A 19086-nucleotide genomic window follows, 5' to 3' on the forward strand; every position below is an offset into this window, starting at 1 on the left:
TCCTGCTCTTTCCTTCCTTTTTTCTTCCTTTCCTCCTGCCTTCTTTCTCTTTTTTCCTTCTTCCTTTCTTCTTTTTCTTTCCTTCCTTTTCTCTTTTTTGTCCTTCTGTCCTTTTCCTTTCTTTTCTCTTTCTTTCCTTCCTCCCTGGAACTTATGACCAAACAGGAGATAAGAGAGAACTATAGGATGCAAAGTGAATCATCCTGATTACATTAGATTAAAAGGTTTTTGTACAAAAAAAAAAAAAAAACGCAGATAAGATTAGAAGGAAAGCAGAAAACTCAGAAAAAGGTTTGTACATCACCTTTCTCTGATAAAGATCTGATTCCTCAAATATGTAGAGAACTGACTCAAATCTGTAAGAATTGGAGACACTCACCAGTTGACAAATGGTTAAAAGATATGAAAAGGCAGGGGTCAGAAGGAAAAATGCTATCTCTACTTCCGTGATAAAATGCTCTCAATCACTTCTGATTGGGGAAATGCAAATAAAACCATTTTGAGGTACCACCTCACACTGTTCAGATTAGCTCAGATGACAGAAAAAGAAAAGGACAAATGTGGGAGGGCATGGTGGAAACATTGGGACACATACTCTGTTGCTGGAGCGGTGAACTGACCCTCAACTGATTCTTGTGAACTGATTCTGAAAAACACTTTGGAACTCTGCTCAAAGAGTTCTAAAACTGTGCACATCCTTGACCCAGAAATACTACAGCTGAATCTGTCTCCCAAAGAGATCAAAGCAAAAGGGAAAGGACAAATGTGCACAAAATTATGTGTAGTAGTTCTTTTTGTGGGGGTAAAAAAGTAGAAACTGAGAGGACACTCATCACTTTTTTTACTAATTTTATTTATTTTCAGTGTTCTACAATCACTTACCATATAAGACTTTTTTCCCCTCCTTCCTCCCTCCCTCTCCTCCCTCCCTGAGAGAGCACACAGTTTTATATAGGTTCTACACATACATTCCTATTAAATACATTTTTGCTATAATCATACTGTGTTGAAGAATTAAAATGAGTGAGAGAAGTCATATAACAAACCAAAATGTAATACACACACACAAAATAAAATGATCTGCTACATTCTGCAATTAAATTCCGTAGTTCTTTCTCTGGATGTGGAAAGCATTTGGCCTTAAAAGACCATTGGGAATTTTTTTAAGTCCTTGCATTACAACGAAGTTCCAAGTCTACCAGAAGAAACTCTCGCACACCGTGGTCGTTGCTGTGCACAAAGTTCTCCTGGTTGTGCTCCTTTTGCTCGGCATCAGATCATATAAGTCTTCCCAGGCCTCTCTGAAGTCTTCCTGCTCATCATTTCTTATAGCACAATAGTATTCCATTACATTCATATACCACAATTTATTCAGCCGTTCCCCAATTGATGGGCATCCCCTTGATTTCCAGCTTTTGGCCACCACAAAGAGTGCTGCTGTAAATATTTTTGTACATGTGAGACCCTTTCCCATTCTTATGATCTCTTGAGGATACAGGAGGAACATCAATTGGGGAATGGCTGCCCAAGTTGTCCGTGTGATTATGATGGAATACCATTGTGCTATTAGAAATGATGAGTAGGATGCTTTCAGAAAAACCTAGGATGACTTACCTAACCTGATGCAAGGAGAAGTGAAGAGAAACAGGAGAACACTGTATACAGTGATAGCAGTGCTGTCCAGTGATCAGCTGGGAATGTCTTAGCTCTTAGCAATATGACAATCAATTCTGAAGGACTTATGATGAAAAATGCTGTCCATTCCAGAGAAAGAATTGATGAATGCATACTGAAACTTTTTTTCTTTTTCTTCTTATGCCACATTTCTTTCTCACTGTGGCTAATATGGAAATATTTTACATGACTACACGTGTCTATGGAAAGCTACATAAAATTTCTTGCCTTCTCAAGGGGGAGGGGAATGGAGAGAGGGAGAGAATTGAGAACACAGATTTTTTTTTTTTCTGAAAAATGAATGTTAATTCTGGAGAGCAATTTGGAACTATGCCCAAAGGGCTGCAACAATGCACATACCCTTTGACCCAGCAATACTGCTTCTAGGACTGTATCCCCAAGAGATCATAAAAATGGGAAAGGGTCCCACATGTACAAAAATATTTAGAGCAGCTCTCTTGGTCGTGGCCAAAAACTGGAAATCGAGGGGATCCCCATCAATTCGGGAATGGCAGAATAAACTGTGGCATATGAATGTAATGGAACACTATTGTGCTATAAGAAATGATGAACAGGAGGACTTCAGAGAGGCCTGGGAAGACTTATGTGAACTGATGTTGAGTGAAAGGAGCAGAACCAGGAGAACTCTGTACACAGCAACAACCACAGTGTGTGAGGAATTTTTCTGGTAGACTTAGTACTTTATTGCAATGCAAGGACTTAAAAAATTCCCAGTGGTCTCTTAAGGCAAAATGCCTTCCACATCCAGAGAAAGAACTATGGAATTCAATCGCAGAATGAAGCAGATCATTTTCTTTCCTATCATGTTTTGTTTTGTTTTATGATTTCTCTCATTCATTTTAATTCTTCTGTGCCACATGACTAAGGTGACACTTATTTAATAGGAATGTCTGTGTAGAACCTATATAGTATTGCGTGCTGTTTCAGGGAGGGAGTCGGGAGGTACAGGGGGAAGGAGGGAAAGGGAGGGGGAAAAAATCTAAGATATATGGAAGTGATTGTACAACACTGGAAACAAATAAAATAATAATTTAAAAAAAGAGGAATGAATGTTAAAACTTGTTGATACATGTAATCAGAAAACATAAGAAATAAGTTTCAAAAAAGTAACAGAAAGTATAAAATATGAACACAGCCCCAAAATACCCTTTACCCAAATAAAGAGGGATGTAAACAATTGGGGAAATATTAATTGTCAGATAATATTAATGATCAGTTGGAGGTAATATGATAAAAATGACAATTCTCACTCGGTTAGTTTTCCAGTTCAGTCCAGCTACCAAAAGATTACCTTAGAGAGCCAGGAAGATATCGTCTTGGAATTCATCTGAAGGAACCAAAGATCAAGAATCTGAGGCAAATTCCTGAGGAAAAAAGGAGCAAGCAGAAGGACCGGATCTCAAACTATACTGCAAGCATGCATTAATCAAATACTTGGGTAGTGGGACAGAATTAGAGAGCTTGATCAGTAGAAGAGATTAGGGAGAAAACATAGGAAAGCAAAGGGCTTGGTACCGTGGCACTTAATGAACACAAAGAGCCCAGCTACTGGGCCAAGAACTCACCATCTGACAGAAACTGATGGGAGAATCAGGCAACAGTCTGGCAGAAAGGAGGTATAGACCAGCCTCTCACACTGTATACCAAGACACACGCTAAATGGATAGGTGCTTTCACCATGACGGGTGACATCATAAACCAATTGGAGGAGCACTGGAGAAATCACCTATCCGCTCAGTGGCTAGAGGAAGAATTCATGACGAAACGGGAGATAGACAGTGAACTGACTGATAACTGATTGATGAAACCATGACATGGAGGCAGGCACTCCTGGTTCTTTGGGTGCTCCCTGGAAAAGACCATGATGGCAGCAGGAAAAGGGACGGCGATAACGTTCCAATAAGGCACAGAGAGTATGGAGTCAAGTGACAAAGGAGGCCCAAGGGCAGATGGCTTGGGGAGCAGGGGAAGGTTGTGGTGAAGGGAGGTAGGCAGTGCAGGGGAAGAGGGAATGGTGGCGGAGAGGCAGAGAGTAGCCCTCCTATGGAAGAGCTGGGAGAAAGTATCTTACCTGAGCCTTGGGAGCAATGGGCACCATGGACACTCGGGAGATGGAGAAGTGGTCGGGGGGATGGAGTTTGGGGTCTCATTTTTATAGGGGTTGGGGAGGGAAAAGAACAACTCTTGCCTGTGCCACGTTAAGGTGAGGTCATTAACCTATTCAAATCATCTCAAAGTTGTCCCTGAAACTTGAATGTTGACACATCCGTGTCATCTTAAAGTAATCAGTGCCACTTGCTGTTCTGCTGCTGGTCTTCTGGACCCTGTCTGAGATTGGCATATCCTAGCACCAAATAGCCCTGACTTCAGAGCCTCAATGGCTTCCCCAATTCAGCACATGAGACCAGGATGCGATTTGGGGCCAACATATAATAGAATTGGTAAAGCATGTTCCTTTGATCTTCCAAGTAGTAAAGTACTTTCCAGGTTCCCCTTTGCAATCTGACTTCCTAATATTGACACTTTACACTGACTACTTGTAAACTTACTGGACTGCCTAGAAGTGGGCTGGGGTCAGGGGAACCAGAACAGGACACAACTCTAACGTGGAGAGGTTCACATACACTAAAATAGACAGTTTTGGTTGCCTGAAATGTCAAAGGTTGTACACCAGCAAAATTGGTGGAGATAAAACTGTATGAGAAGCCAGAAATGGGGGAGGGGGGACATCTTTGCAGCAAATTTCTCCGGCAAAGCTCTTATTTCTAATAGTATGAAATTTATAAAAATAAGGGCCAATCCCCAATAGAGAATGGTCTGAGATATGAATAGGCAGGATTCAGAGGAAAACAGTCAAACCCTCCATAGGTGTATAAAAAAAGCCCCAAATCACTTACAACTAAGGACATGCAACTTAAAACACCTCTGAGGTACTACCTCACATCCACGTGCCTGGTTAACATGACGACAAAGGAAAATGACAGATTCCAGATGGGCTGTGGGGAAACAGGCTCTTTCTGACCCTCTAAGTGGAGCTGGGTAAGTGATCCAGTCACTCTGGAAAGCAACTTGGAACTACGCCCTCAAATCTTTGAACTGTACATACAATGATGCCAGCACTACATCTGTACCCCAAAGAGAACCAGGAAAGAGGTAAAGGACCTATATGTACAAAAGGACTGGTTGCATATTTCTTACGGTGGCAAAGGATTGGAAATCGAGGGCGTGCCCATCAACTGGGAATGGCTAAACAATTTACGGTTTGGGAAAGTGATGCAATACCATTTGCTGTAAGAAATGCTCAAGGGGACAGTTGCAGAGAAAGCTGGGAAGACCGTTTGAGCGGATGCAAAGTGAAGCGAGCAAAACCAGCGGAACGATTTCTACAATAACTAGAACACCCACAAACCCCACTAGAGAAGGGGAGACAATGCTGCTGGGAGAACAGAGTGGTGGGAGGTTGAAGGGGGGGGGGGGCTGTTAGAAGGACAGGGACCCTGAGAGACCAGCCTGACTCATCCAGACCAGTGGAGATGCCCTCATCATTCCACTGCAGGGATGGTCACTAACTAGTTGAGAGAGGGGAAGTCACTTGCCCAGGGCCACACAGCTAGCTAGTTAGAGTCTGAGGCAGCTATGGAACCTGGGTCTTCCTCAGCCCAAGGGCAGTACTCTATCTGCTGTGCCAAAGAGATGCCCGCTTCCGCTCAGCTGTAAAGTGGCTGGTGTGAAGGCAGCGTGGGGGTGTCCATGTGATCTTCCCAGCTCCACAGAAAGCCTCAGGGCTGAGAGAAAGAGGGGAGTGGATCTTGGCAGCAGCCTTCTTAGAGTGCCCTGGCCCCTAGGTAGCAGCTTTCCTGTCTTGCCTGGGTTCTACTCTGAGAATCCACAGTGGGGTGAGGTGGGGTGGGGCTGAGTTGGGACAGGAGATGCTGTTGTGCTTCTTTGGAGATCAGACCACCCTGTTGACTTCCCTCTCTCCAGCCTATCCCTTGCCACCCCAGGACCTTGTTGGCATAGCAGGCAGATGCCAGCCATGGCCCAGGAGGTGCCACGCAGAACCAGGATTGGAGGCTGTCCACCAAAATCACATCTGTCAGAAAGCGTTTGTGTGTGGAAGTGTTAGCCCAGCATGCCTGTGGCAGGCACCTGAACAACTGCTGGAGTCTTTTGCTCAAGAGGTGACCTGGAGGAGACAAGGAACCCTGGTGGGACATTGATGCCCCATGACTACGACTGTCCCTTCTGGGTCCCTCTGCTTTGGACCATGTTCATCCTCAGCCAGAGATCAGAAGAGGGGACAGACCCTTTTCTTCTCCCTCTTTGCTTCTTTCCCCACCATTGTCCACACCAAAGAAACCTGGCCTGCAAAACGTCCCCAAACGAGCATGCATTTGCCAGGCTGCCCCTTCCTGACAGACAAAGGTCTGAAATAACTTCTCCCCTGCTTGGTTTTGCATCTCTAGCTAGAGCCCTAGAGAGGCGCCTTCTCTTATCCCCTTCATGTGGGACTCTGTCCCTTGTCCCTGTCCAGGCCCATTTCCTTCCCTTCCCTGCCCAGGGAATCATTGCTTGTCACTTAGAACAAAAAGGAAACAGGCAAAGGAATTAGAAAGGGCAGCTCCAAAGGTGCAGCCAAACCCCCCTTCTCCTAAATGTGGGTGCCTCTCCCAGAGCCCCTCCCTTCTGCAGAGGAGGGTAGGGGGGGCTTTTCTGCCATCTCCTCTAGGACCAAGCTTGGTCCTGACATGTGCGCAGTATTGTCCCCAACTGTGCCCTTTTCTCCTCTCTTCCCAGTGTCCCCTCCTCCCCTCCCCCTCCCTTGGGTCCCCTCCTGTGCCCCGTGTTGTTGAGTCATGTTTGACTTTCTTGGCAGAGATACTGGAGTGGTTTGCCATCCCCTTCTCCAGTTCACTTTACAGATGGGGAACCTGAGGGCAAACAGGGCGCAGTGATTTGCCCAGGCTCCCACAGCGGGATTTGAACTCATGCCCCGCCCCCTTTTCCCTGCATAATCTAGCTGCCATTTTGGCCTGGAACCGGATGGGGTGGAGCTAAAGCCTGTTGGTTTCCGCTTGAAATTTGCTCTGGCGTTCTCGCCGCTGGCAGTTTGGTTTTAAGGTGAAAGTAACTGGGGGACCAGCCAGGGTTGGAGGAGACGGGAGGAGCAGGAGGTTTGGGGTTATATCCAGTGAACCCTGTAGGGGGGGGCCCTGCCCTCCCTGTGTGCCTGGGTCCTTCCCGTGTGCTGCGGCTGCAGCCTCCTGCGTCTACCTCGTGGTTCTTCCAACAGTGAGAGCACCAGAGATCGTAAGTGCCCAGTGAGCCCCCTAAGAGCCCCTTGCAGGGCCCTGATCTTGTCCACTGTTCAAAGTACCCAACCTTTTGCGTGGGGGGGGGGATTTAGGAAGAGGCTTTATCCTGACATTGACCTTGAAACTTATTGCCCTACACTTCCTATTGCCCCACACTGACCTTGACTGTTGTTGCCCCAGATCTCCTTTTGGCCAGCCCTGATCTTGGCCATTGCCCCCAGGCCTCCAAGTTCCATGGAGCCTCTTCCCCAACATTGACTTTGCCGTTCTCCCCTCACCCAAATGCCTTTGTGGGTCATCTTACCCCTATTAAACTCCAAAAATGATATTAAATGTTATCATTTCCTACTTTTGGTCAGAGGTAAGCCCAAGGCTTTGTTCTCCAGTTTTTGAAAATTCGTAGAATTTCAGTTTATATTATTTGCTGTTTCTGTCTTTACCTATATCCTATAAGAATCTTTTAAAATATGAGGGTTCAACCATAAAATTAGTTCATCTGCTTTTTAAAATTACTGGACAGGTTCTTTAACAAAGAAGAAATAATTTAACTTACTTTTACCACTATCTTATACAATTTTTGTGCAAAAATCCAATTGTCAGATCTTATTATGAAAACATGATAAATTTTTAGACACCAATCATATACATCTCTATATAACTCATAGAGGAATCAGTCTGGTCCTGTTGTTTTTCCTCAAAAATTTGCTATCCTATTTAATTAGACATCTGTCACCTTACATTTTTGCCTTAATACTGTGTCTAATCATTTCCTTCTTTGCAGGATGTTATCTCTATATTATATTTATTTATTTGACCATGAATATAGGTTAAAGTTGTATGCTATTCATTCTTGCATCCCATTATAGTAACTCAGAGGTGTTCCAATATCCATTTATTGTTTAATAGATTTAGCCTTCTACTTACAGAACTTCTTGATTATAGACATTTGCCATAAAAGTAAAAGAGGGATAATGTCATATATCTTAATACAAGGAAGTAACTTCCTTATCTATGTTTGATTCCAGTAATGAGTCATATCTCACAGCCAATCATGTAACTACTAGATGTTGAAAGCAGGGCATAACAATAATCAAGTGGGGAATTTCCTTTTTCAGAAACAAAATAGCACACTGGGGAAATAGAGTTAGGAAGATCCTACCCAGGCTGCGTCCAAGGTCATCTCCAAAACCTTTCCAGGCCATCACCACTAAAACTTTTCAGCCTGCGGCACATGCAAATTGCTTTTATGATAACTCACACAACTATTCCTGTAATCAGAGCTTCAAACAATAGTTAATTGCAGTCCCAGTCCTAAATAGCAAATAAATATTGACTGGTATCCTTCAGATAGGGCCATCTCAAATTTGATTGAGCTATTATCAAATCATTACATAATTTTTTCTTTTCTTTTTTTTCTTTTTTATTATTTTATTTTATTTAAATTTATTTATTTATTTGACATTCATTTTAACAAAATTTTGGGTTACAAATTTTCTCCCCTTTTATCCCCTCCCCCCCCAAACACCAAGCATTCTAATTGCCCCTATGACCAATCTGCTCTCTCTTCTATCATCCCTCTCTGCCCTTGTCTCCATCTTCTCTTTTGTCCTGTAGGGCCAGATAACTCTATACCCCTTTACCTGTATTTCTTATTTCCTAGTGGCAAGAACATTACTCGACAATTGTTCCTAATACTTTGAGTTCCAACATCTCTTCCTCCCTCCCTCCCCACCCCTTCCCTTTGGAAGGCAAGCAATTCAATATAGGCCAAATCTGTGTAGTTTTGCAAATGACTTCCATAATAGTTGTGTTGTATAAGACTAACTATATTTCCCTCCATCCTATCCTGTCCCCCATTACTTCTATTCTCTTTTGATCCTATCTCTCCCCATGAGTGTCGACCTCAAATTGCTCCATCCTTCCCATGCCCTCCCTTCCATCATCCCCCCCACCCTGCTTATCCCCTTATCCCCCACTTTCCTGTATTGTAAGATAGGTTTTCATACCAAAATGAGTGTGGATTTTATTCTTTCCTTTAGTGGAATGTGATGAGAGTAAACTTCATATTTTTCTCTCACGTCCCCTCTTTATCCCTCCACTAATAAGTATTTTGCTTGCCCCTTTTATGAGAGATAATTTGCTCCATTCTATTTCTCCCTTTCTCCTCCCAATATATTTCTCTCTCACTGCTTGATTTCATTTTTTAAAGATATGATCCCATCCTCTTCAATTCACTCTGTGCACTCTGTTTCTATGTGTGTGTGTGTGTGTGTGTGTGTGTGTGTGCATGTGTGTGTGTGTGTAATCCCACCCAGTACCCAGATACTGAAAAGTTTCAAGAGTTACAAATATTGTCTTTCCATGTAGGAATGTAAACAGTTCAACTTTAGTAAGTCCCTTATGACATCTCTTTGCTGTTTACCTTTTCATGCTTCTCTTCATTCTTGTGTTTGAAAGTCAAATTTTCTTTTCAGCTCTGGTCTTTTCATCAAGAATGCTTGAAAGCCCTCTATTTCATTGAAAGACCAGTTTTTCCCCTGAAGTATTATACTCAGTTTTGCTGGGTAGGTGATTCTTGGTTTTAGTCCTAGTTCCTTTGACTTCTGGAATATCCTATTCCATGCCCTTCGATCCCTTAATGTAGAAGCTGCTAGATCTTGTGTTATCCTGATTGTATTTCCACAATACTTGAATTGTTTCTTTCTAGCTGCTTGCAATATTTTCTCCTTGACCTGGGAACTCTGGAATTTGGCCACAATGTTCCTAAGAGTTTCTCTTTTTGGATCTCTTTCAGGCGGTGTTTTGTGGATTCCTTGAATATTTATTTTGCCCTCTGGTTCTAGAATCTCAGGGCAGTTTTCCTTGATAATTTCATGAAAGATGATGTCTAGGCTCTTTTTTAGATCATGGCTTTCAGGTAGTCCCATAATTTTTAAATTGTCTCTCCTGGATGTATTTTCCAGGTCAGTTGTTTTTCCAATGAGATATTTCACATTATCTTCCATTTTTTCATTCTTTTGGTTTTGTTTTGTGATTTCTTGGTTTCTCATAAAGTCTCCATCTGTTCCATTCTAATTTTGAAAGAACTATTTTCTTCAGTGACCTTTTGAACCTCCTTTTCCATTTGGCTAATTCTGCTTTTGAAAGCATTCTTCTCCTCATTGGCTTTTTGAACCTCTTTTGCCAATTGAGTTAGCCTATTTTTCAAGGTGTTATTTTCTTCAGCATTTTTTTGGGTCTCCTTTAGCAGGGTGCTGACCTGCTGTTTATGCTTTGACTTCATGTCTCTCATTTCTTTTCCCAGATTTTCCTCCACCTCTCTTACTTGATTTTCAAAATTCTTTTTGAGCTCTTCCATGGCCTGAGCCCATTGGGTGGGCTGGGATACAGAAGCCTTGACTTCTGTGCCTTTGCCTGATGGTAAGCATTGTTCTTCCTCATCAGAAAGGAAGGGAGGAAATGCCTGTTCACCAAGAAAGTAACCTTCAATAGTCTTATTTCTTTTCCCTTTTCTGGGCATTTTCCCAGCCAGTGACTTGACCTCTGAATATTCTCCTCACACCCACCTCACCTCCTGATCCTCCCAGCCACCGCTTGGGGTCTGAGATTCAAATGCTGCTTCCCAGCCTCAGGGCTTTGGGTGGGGGCAGGGCTACTATTCAGTGTGAGATTAAGTTCAGGTGCTCAGGTGGGGGCAGGGCTGCCTCACGGGCTCAGTTCCCTCAGGGGGTTTATGCAGAGACCTTCAACAATGGATCCAGGTTCCTGCCTGCTTGGGGAGCCCTGGTCTGCCGCTGCCTCAGCTTCTGCCTCCCAAGGGGGCCTCAGTTATGGGGGCACCCCACTCCCCTCTCGACCCGCCAAAGAGACCCTCTCACCAACCCCCATCACCTGTGGGTGGAGGGACCTGCGTGGCTGCTGGAGATCCCGTCCCTGAAGCCTGCTCAGATCTGTTCTTCTTGGTGCTGCGGCCGCGGCAGGGCTGGGCTGGGTTCCGCGTTCGCAGCTCGACGGACCTTTTGCAAGAGGTTTGCAGGTCCCTCTGGAACAGAAATCTCCTTCGCTCCCCTGTTCTGTGGCCTCTACTGCTCCAGAATTCGCCGTGAGTTGCTTTATACAGATATTCTATGGGTTGTGGGTTCAGAGCTATGTGTATGTGCGTCTTTCTACTCTGCCATCTTGGCTCCGCCCCCCATAATTTTTTCTATCTTCTTAAAATACTTCCTCACATTCTCTAAACATACTTAAGCCATCTGAAACTTATCCCTAAGTATCCAGAACAACTGTCTAGGGACAAGAGGGGTTTAGATAACCCCTGTTTGTTCCCAAACATTATCTGACTTCCACATTTTAAATCAAACCTTCATTCATCTTTCCACAGCTCTCAATCCCATTATTCAGATTATTCAGCTCTCCTTTACATTTTAACCGTAAGACAAGATAGCTCATAAGTTACTACTTTTCACTAACATAACTGTACTGGAATCCCACTCCAGCTTTAACAAAGAAAAGAGGTTCATTGGTAACCGTACAGGTTGATGGATTTATGTCTTTGTTTCACTAGTTTGTTTTCTTCCCTAATTATACTCTGGAAGAATGACATACTTCAGGATTTAAATCTCTTACACATGATAAGTTCAAATATTAGTTTAACTCTTGCTTACGCCATGGAATAACTACAAATTCAGATCAAACCAGCAAGATCTCTTCTGCTTTATAGCTCATTACATTAATTTAACCATGAATTACCTTGAAAATTTAGCAGGCTTGAGGGGCGGAGCCAAAATGGCGGAGTAGAAAGACACACATACGCTAGCTCCAAACCCACAGCCCATAAAATATCTGTAAAAAAGAACTCCCAACAAATTCTGGAGCAGCAGAAGCCACAGATCAACAGAGCAGACGAGATTTCTGTTCCAGAGAGCCTTGAAAACCTCTCGCAAAAGGTCCGTCACTCTGCGGACCTGGAGCCGAGCCCAGCCCTGCCTTGGCTGCGCGGAACCAAGAGGAGTGGATCCGAGCAGGCTTCAGGGACAGAATCTCCAGCGGCCACATGGGTCCCTCCACCCATGGGCCCCAAAGATTGGTGAGAGGGTCTTCTCGGCTTGCCGAGAGGGGAGTGGGGTGCCCCCATAACTCAGGCCCCCTTGGGAGGCAGCAGCAGAGGCGGCAGCAGACCAGGGCTCCCCAAGCAGGCAGGAGCTGGGATCCATTGTTGAAGGTCTCTGCATAAACCCCCTGAGGGAACTGAGCCCGTGAGGCAGCCCTGCCCCCACCTGAGCACCTGAACTTAATCTCACACTGAATAGTAGCCCTGCCCCCACCCAAAGCCCTGAGGCTGGGAAGCAGCATTTGAATCTCAGACCCCAAGTGCTGGCTGGGCAGATCTGGAGGCGAAGTGGGTGTGAAGAGAATATTCAGAGGTCAAGTCATTGGCTGGGAAAATGCCCAGAAAAGGGAAAAGAAATAAGACTATAGAAGGTTACTTTCTTGGTGAACAGGTATTTCCTCCCTTCCTTTCTGATGAGGAAGAACAATGCTTACCATCAGGCAAAGGCACAGAAGTCAAGGCTTCTGTATCCCAGCCCACCCAATGGGCTTAGGCCATGGAAGAGCTCAAAAAGGATTTTGAAAATCAAGTTAGAGAGGTGGAGGAAAAACTGGGAAGAGCAATGAGAGACATGAAGTCAAAGCATAAACAGCAGGTCAGCACCCTGCTAAAGGAGACCCAAAAAAATGCTGAAGAAAATAACACCTTGAAAAATAGGCTAACTCAATTGGCAAAAGAGGTTCAAAAAGCCAATGAGGAGAAGAATGCTTTCAAAAGCAGAATTAGCCAAATGGAAAAGGAGGTTCAAAAGGTCACTGAAGAAAATAGTTCTTTCAAAATTAGAATGGAACAGATGGAGACTTTATGAGAAACCAAGAAATCACAAAACAAAACCAAAAGAATGAAAAAATGGAAGATAATGTGAAATATCTCATTGGAAAAACAACTGACCTGGAAAATACATCCAGGAGAGACAATTTAAAAATTATGGGACTACCTGAAAGCCATGATCTAAAAAAGAGCCTAGACATCATCTTTCATGAAATTATCAAGGAAAACTGCCCTGAGATTCTAGAACCAGAGGGCAAAATAAATATTCAAGGAATCCACAAAACACCGCCTGAAAGAGATCCAAAAAGAGAAACTCTTAGGAACATTGTGGCCAAATTCCAGAGTTCCCAGGTCAAGGAGAAAATATTGCAAGCAGCTAGAAAGAAACAATTCAAGTATTGTGGAAATACAATCAGGATAACACAAGATCTAGCAGCTTCTACATTAAGGGATCGAAGGGCATGGAATAGGATATTCCAGAAGTCAAAGGAACTAGGACTAAAACCAAAATTGGTCTTTCAATGAAATAGAGGACTTTCAAGCATTCTTGATGAAAAGACCAGAGCTGAAAAGAAAATTTGACTTTCAAACACAAGAATGAAGAGAAGCATGAAAAGGTGAACAGCAAAGAGAAGTCATAAGGGACTTACAAAAGTTGAACTGTTTACATTCCTACATGGAAAGACAATATTTGTAACTCTTGAAACTTTTCAGTATCTGGGTACTGGGTGGGATTACACACACACACACATGCACACGCACACGTACACACACATAGAGACAGAGTGCACAGAGTGAATTGAAGAGGATGGGATCATATCTTAAAAAAAAAATGAAATCAAGCAGTGAGAGAGAAATATATTGGGAGGAGAAAGGGAGAAATGGAATGGGGCAAATTATCTCTCGTAAAAGAGGCAAGCAAAAGACTTTTTAGTGGAGGGAAAAAGAGGGGAGGTGAGAGAAAAACATGAAGTTTACTCTCATCACATTCCACTAAAGGAAGGAATAAAATCCACACTCATTTTGGTATGAAAACCTATCTTACAATACAGGAAAGTGGGAGATAAGGGGATAAGCAGGGTGGGGGGGATGATGGAAGGGAGGGCATGGGAAGGATGGAGCAATTTGAGGTCAACGCTCATGGGGAGGGACAGGATCAAAAGAGAGAATAGAAGTAATGGGGGACAGGATAGGATGGAGGGAAATATAGTTAGTCTTATACAACACAACTATTATGGAAGTCATTTGCAAAACTACACAGATTTGGCCTATATTGAATTGCTTGCCTTCCAAAGGGAAGGGGTGGAGAGGGAGGGAGGAAAAGAAGTTGGAACTTAAAGTTTTAGGAACAATTGTCGAGTACTGGTCTTGCCACTAAGAAATAAGAAATACAGGTAAAGGGGTATAGAAAGTTATTTGGCCCTACAGGACAAAAGAGAAGATGGAGACAAGGGCAGAGAGGGATGATAGAAGAGAGAGCAGATTGGTCATAGGGGCAATTAGAATGCTCGGTGTTTTGGGGTAGGGAGAGGGGAAAAAGGGGAAAAAATTTGGAACCCAAAATTTTGTGATAATGAATGTTAAAAGTTAAATAAATTAATAAATAATAAAATAAAATATAAAAAAAATAAAAATATCTTTAAAAAATTTTTAAAAAAAGAAAAAAATTTAGCAGGCTTTCTATAAATCACATAAGATATTTCAAAGTATTTCTTCTAAAACTATTTCCCCTTCTTTAAAAAAGTTTAACATTTATTCTGATGTTCATTAAACTTTTATGAAGAAAATTAATTGGAAACTTTTAAAATGATAGATATCTCTTTCTTCATCTTTTAAAGCAAAAATAAACCTTTAGAATTGGGATTCATTAAACTACGTTGCTATAACGTATCACAAATTCACAAAGTATTATAACAAAAGTAAATTCCTAGTTATTACAGTATTCCTAGGTATCACAAAGTTCCTTAGCTAAATAGGTGTTTGTAATGGAAAGGAGATTTCATTTCTGTAAGTCAAGGACACATCCAATTAATTTAGCCTTATCACAATAATACATTTTCCTTAAATATATCACTAGAAATCAAGTACATTCTGGCATTTCACATAGATAGTCCCTAAACCTTCAAATTAACATACATAAATATATCTTTTAGATGAAACATTCTTGAAAATCACACACCTATTTTTTTCTTTAAGGATTCTCATTTGCTCAATAGGAATTCTACAACACAGAAACTTTTGCACAGAGTTTTATAAGAACTCTAAGTCAATGCATTTCTAAATTACATTGCATAACATGTGGAAACTATAACTTTATATCACCATATATATTTTCATAATAGCCCTTATTTCAGATGAGAATATTTGCTATCATAGTAAATACCAAATTATGTAATTTTATTACATGCTTTTAAAAGTCCAATTCATAGACAACAAGATCCAAAGTAAAGTTGCTTTTTACATTTTTAACATTTTTACCTCACAGGGGTCTCTCAAATTTCACAATCTAAGAGAAATTCAGAAATACAACACAATTTTAGGAATAACACAACAATAACTTCAGATGATATCATTTGCATCTCCTAAAATTATTGATCTTATTACTTTTGGTAATTAAAAGCACTTCAAAGTTAAAAATTACATTAGAGATAGATAATAATAATATTGGATGTAACATATATTAGTCATTATGTTAAGTATTTTAGAATCATTATATCATTTTGATCCCATAACCACAACCATTATTATTTTCCTGTTACAAATCAGGAAATGGATCAAAAAGAGGTAAAATACATTTTTGCAACTAGAACAGAGAAGTGTGGAGTTTACCAAGAGTAGGAAGGCTGGTATCCCAGTGGTAATGATTCTTGTAGGCAGGGCTTAGTGAGTGCTTGCCACAGGCCTGATCCATTCACCTATCCCTTCCCCCACAGCTGCAGAATTTACTCAGCTTGGGGTGGTTTGCACCTGCTGGGACAGGGTGGGCAGAATGTATAGGACCTAGGTGACAGCTCCAAGCTTTACCTAGAAGGTGCCCAAGGGCACAGGATTGTTAGAATCACTGCCAGTCTGTGAATTGCTGCCCCTACACTTTTCCTGTATTCTCTTCTCTAAAATTTGATCTGAGATGAGAGGAGTTAACATGAACCCTTGTGGCTGTTAAAAATCCCCATTCTGAGATACTCTGTTAACTCTGGGAGGGAGTGGGGAATGTTAAGTGATCAGGATTGGGAGGGGGTGTTTTAGCAAGGTGAGCTCCTGGAGCTACCCACAGTCTCAGGAATTCTTTCCCAGTAATTTCAAATGATCAGTTTCCAAACTTTTTAATCATTAATCTCACAACCTACAAAATCTGCTAAGATGATTTTAGCTAAGATGACCTAACTTTCCATTGCAATTCCAGGTTGGCCAGTCATGAACAAGATGGAAAAGTCTTAAAGTTTTGTTTGTTTCCTTAGCTGCAGCCCTTAGAGGTCTCTGACTGCCTGCATTTTAAATCTTACAAGGTAACAGCCTCATTCACAGTACACATGATACCCACAGAGACATACACTGACAGACAAATTGACAACGACAGGACAAATACAAAGAGCTTAGAATTAACAACAGAGAGAGGGGCAATCAGAAGCTTGTTAGAAATCTCCATCATGAATTGATTCTTTTATTCTGAGGAAAGGGGTTTGCAAGGATTCAAGACCTGACAAAATAAGGGTAGACCCTGCAAACCTTTGCTCCCAGCACCCCTGCAGTTGTTGGAGGTGGGGAACCTTGGCGTCCCCAAAGTTTCTGGCTTTCCATAACTTTGAGATGGGTCCTACATTCAGACTTCGAATGCCCTGGTTTCTTACTATAGTGACAAAAACCAGGTTTGCAGTCCCTTACCAGATTAGGGGTGATGTGTAGGTTTGGGATGGAAGCTGTTTGAAGCTCCCTTTTGGCCTTAAAGTCCTCCTCAACCAGTTTTTCTAGTGTTTTGGGAAGCTGGGAGGTCAGCTCAGCTATAATCTGCAGGAAATCCTTGAGGGAAAGGAGAGAGGGAGGAAGCAAGAAATAGTGCAGAGGAGGAGAGGAGTTTGGAGGAGGTAGAGGGGATGGGGTTGTTGGGAAAGAGGGAAGAGTGGAGTGAAGGGAATTAGCCAGTATCTGGGGTGGTACTGAAGCAGCTTTGGGAGCCTTAAAGAAAGAGGCTCCTGCCTTTTGTTCTCCCACAGCCATTTCAGCAAACCCAAGATGAACTATTCCCACTGCTGGCTAGATGTTTTGTGGGTCTTTAAACTTAATTTGGTTTTAAGATAAAGTAACTTTGACTGGTCCAAAAGAGCCCTATCATGACCAACATAATTTAGGGCTATCTTTAATTAATTGATACTAGTGCTAGAAATATTTGTGCTAATTTTTCCTGAAGTCGATTAGTGCAGGGGATCTATACAGAGCATTTGACCACAGACTTGATCCCTGCCCCCTGAGCTAGCTTTAAAGGGAAATTTGTGGACTTCAACCAAACTAGTGAGAGTCCTTTGGAAAATGGAAACAGGAGAACTTACCCGACTCCTGTCAAGGTTTCACACTTCAGGAAAAATGAATCCTGGGTGCCTAAGTCTCTTGGCTTAGGAGACTTGGTGAGCTGTTCTCTCCAATCCTTCAGTTCCAGTCTGAGTCATAGTACCATAACTGTCAACCTGAAAGTTTGGTTAAAAAGGCAAACAGGCTGAAAGCATATTGTTTCTCCCCTTAAAGTTAGTGGTTACATGGCCATGGAGCCAGAAGGAGATCTCTGACTGTGTTACAGGAATGATCAGGCTTAAATCTGTTTTAGAACAATCCCAGAGTGTCTGTGTCCCTCAGATTTATGGTCTCCATATGTGTTCAACTATACCATGAGCAAGGAATTTCTTAATTGGAGAGGTTGTAAATACAATAAGATAACAGAGTTGACAGTTTCAATTGAAATTATGACCCAGGATATCTATGTTTTCTTTGCCATTAATATACCATAACATAGTATATGTCCACAAAATATTAAGATATGGAAAAGTCCCATTATTCAAGATAGTGTCTTGGATTAAGGGTCTCATAAAGCATGCTAAGTCAGCCCCATCTGGCCTTGTTGACATAAGAAGATGTATTCTCTGAGTTTACTTTAGAGAACAAAGAGGTTGTTAGGTCCAGGCTCTTCTTCTGATTGATTAATTCAAGCTCTGGCCCTTATTAAAGTCCAAAAATGATGTTAAATGTTATCAACCCAGACTGAAATTCAATAAAGTATCTCTCCCCAGACTAACATCTTTGGTCTTGCTAGATCCCGTCCTAAACCTACAACTGCCTGGTTCACAAGAGGAAACTGTGTCCTCCACAGATCAGTGTCTACAGTGGCCTGAGCGGACCTGGAGTCTCTGTATGGCTTTCCAGTCTTTTGCCCTAAACTGGGACCCCAAAGGTATTTCATGCTATTTTGACCTCGGTCCTTCTCATCAGACTGAGTTCCCCTAAGGAAGGCAGTTAGGCACTCAGCCAATCAGCAAACATTTATGAAGCACCTACCAAGTGCCAGGCGCATCAAAACAAAGCACAATGCAGTCCCTGTCCTCATGGAGCTCAAGTCAAGCTAGAAGACAACGAGCAAACAAACAGATCTATCCAAATAAGTTATAGACAGGACAAATAGGAATAATGGCAAGAGGGAAGGACAGGAATAAAGAGGGATTGGGAAAGGCTTCCTGCAGAAGGCTGGATTGGAGCTGGGACTTAAAGGAAGCCAGGGGAGTCCATAGGTAGAGAGTAGAGGAAGGAAGCTTAAGAAGACTGGAAGAGGGCCTAGATTAGAAGGGCTTTGAATGCCAAACAAAAGCTTTTGTTATGGATCCTGGAGGCCATAAGGAGCAATTGGGGTTCATTGAGTAAGGTGGGGGCCAGGTGACATGGTCAGATCACTTTGGTGGTTGAATGGAGGACAGATTGGGGTGGGGAGAGACCTGAGGCATGCAGACCCTCCCTTCCCCCAGTACCTATTGCAGCCATCCAGGCAGAGATGATGAGGGCTATCACCAGAGGGGTGGCATTGTCAAAGGAGAGAAGGGGGTCCATTGCAGAGATGATGCAAAGGTAAAATGGACAGACCTTGGCAAGCCACTGTACATTAGGGGAATGGGGTGAAAGATAGTGAACAGTAGAGTGTGACATCTAGGTGGGGAGCCT

This window comes from Notamacropus eugenii, chromosome X (assembly GCF_028372415.1).
Source record: "Notamacropus eugenii isolate mMacEug1 chromosome X, mMacEug1.pri_v2, whole genome shotgun sequence".
NCBI classification, from domain to species: domain Eukaryota; kingdom Metazoa; phylum Chordata; class Mammalia; order Diprotodontia; family Macropodidae; genus Notamacropus; species Notamacropus eugenii.